Raw genomic sequence first — 2500 nt, 5'->3', positions numbered from 1 at the left:
AAGTACGAGGAAGAAGAAGGGAGAAAAGAAGAGAAAGTGCGAGGAACAGAAAGAGGGATGGAAGAAGGGAAGGATGGAGAGGAATGGTGGGAGGGATGAAAGGAGGGAGGTAAGGATAGGGAAGATTGGATGGAGAGAGGTAAGAATGGGGAGGATTGGGCGCGAGGGAGGGATGGGGCCAGAAGAGGAAGGAAGGGAGGATCAATGAAGGACGTTGATTGGAAGATGGTAAAGATGGAGAGAAGGATAGAGGAAGGGAAAGGGAAAGGGAGGAAAGGAGGGATATGAAGGAAAGCAGACATCGAAATATAGGTGTAGAGGACGATGGAAGAAAGAAAAGAGGGAAGGGAGAGAAGAGTGAAAAAAAAGGGGGGGATAGAATGGAAAGGAAAGAATATTAGGGAGAAGTGGAATGAATACCAAGGTAGAGAAGGAAGAGAAGAATATGAAGAGGAAAGACAGATTGAAAGAGCAAGGAAGAAAGAAGTAATATGAAGAATGTAGCAAAAAGAAAAGGGGGAAGGTGGAAAAAGGGAATAAAAAGAGGGGAAGCAAAGGGAGAACAGGAGGATGAAGGAGGAGGAAGGGAGGAATAGGGGAGGATTAAGGGAGAGAGAAAAGAAAACGAAGAATGAGAAGAAAGGGAGGGGCGAGGAGGGAAGGGAAGGAGCTGAACAGAGGGAGAGGCGGGGAGGGGGAGGGGAGGAGGAGAACAAAGGAAATAGAGAGGGAAGGAAAAGGCTTGGCAAAGGACAGGGAAGGAAAAGAAGGAGAAGAATAGTGAGAGGAGAGGAGAAAAGAACAATAAAGGAAAGGAAAGAGTATGAATGAAAATAAAGTGAGAGGGAGAGAGGGAAGAAGAAAAAGTGGGAGCATGGAAGGGAAGGAGGAGAGGAGAGGAAGAGGAAGGGAAAGAGGAGATAAAGAGAGTCAATGGGTGGGAAAGGCAGAGGGGTTCATGGAAAAAAAAAAAACTACAGAAGTGAGACAAAGGGAAGAGAGAATAAGGAGAGGAGAAAGGGGAGAGAGAAGGTAGGGAAGGGGTAATTTATATTTAGACTGACGGAAGGAAGCGAATGGAAGTGTGGGAAAGTATGATTAGAGAGAGAGAGTTAAACAGACAGAGCAGAGTCTCACAGTTTCAATAGCTCTCTACGAGGCTGTAAGAGATGATAGAGAGTTCCTTAAACGGTGAGAATATGAGTCTTTGTAGAGCCATGTGCATAGGGTTTATATCCGAGGTATAGGTTCGGGCATACTGCTAACGTAATGCCACTCAGCGAAGCACGAGGAGGCTGGTCACCTTTGCCTCAACTGTCGGGACTGAGTAGCCTTGCCCAGGACCCTACGCTACTGAAGGGGCACAAAACGATTGGATGATGGATGGATGAGATTAGGTTACGATGAAATGCCGGCATAATATTTCACCCCAAATATTTCACACCAACTCCACGTACGACTGTTCACCCTTCTGAAAAGCATTAATTAATCGTTCAAGCTTTTACAACTCTGCTTTGATCGTTATTTTTTTCCCCTTCCCTTTGATTATGTGATGGTAGATACCGATTTGCATGATTTTGTGTGTGTGTGTGTGTGTGTGTGTGTGTGTGTGTGTGTGTGTGTGTGTGTGTCATGGGTTGCTTTTAGTACCACCATCACTACCTCAGCTACAGCTACTATCATCACTACCACTACAAAAACCACTACCACAATTAAAGTTTCCAATATCTCCTACACACATAATATCACTTCCACAAACAACACCACTCGAACCACATAATCTACCATCATCACCAAATCTAGCATCGCCACGAAATCTACTGCCACCACCACCAAATCTACCACCACCACCATCACCAAATCTACCACCACCACCACCACCAAATCTACCACCACCATCACCACCAAATCTACCACCACCACCACCACCAAATCTACAACAACTACCATCACCAAGTCTACCACCACCACAACCACTGCCACCATCAAATCTATCAGCACCTCAGCCAAATCAGCCACCATCACCACACCCCCGTTCCCTGAGGCCCAGCAGTCCTCCTACATACAACACACCTTCACATGTCACCACTTCTGCACTAATGCCCACCGTCTATACTGAGTACATGCTCTAGACGTCTCATTCAGGGCTGGTGTGTTGGTATCAGAGGGGGTGTTTTTATGACATGTCGGTGGGTCTTGTGCAGCATCAGTGATGTCTGTTTTAATGTAATATTATTCACCAAACTGTCCTCTGCCTCAGCCAACGATCGGACTCGGGTTCTATCAGACTGCAGACAATTTCCCTAACCAATTGACCCTACCTCCCACTGTAGTTACATATACAAATACACAGACTATACAGACCTTGAAATCTTTACTGGATGAACCAATTCCTCTTTCGTTGCTTCTCTTACCTGCAAAGAAAGAAAATTATATTAGTATAATTATTAAGTGAAAATAAATTACTTTTGTTAAGAATATGAGCAATTCTTTTTGTCCT

Source organism: Coenobita brevimanus, chromosome 59, assembly GCF_032717465.1.
Source record: "Coenobita brevimanus isolate Jiangsu-jjx chromosome 59, ASM3271746v2, whole genome shotgun sequence".
In the NCBI taxonomy this organism is placed as follows: domain Eukaryota; kingdom Metazoa; phylum Arthropoda; class Malacostraca; order Decapoda; family Coenobitidae; genus Coenobita; species Coenobita brevimanus.
Note: the sequence above shows the minus strand (reverse complement) of the source record.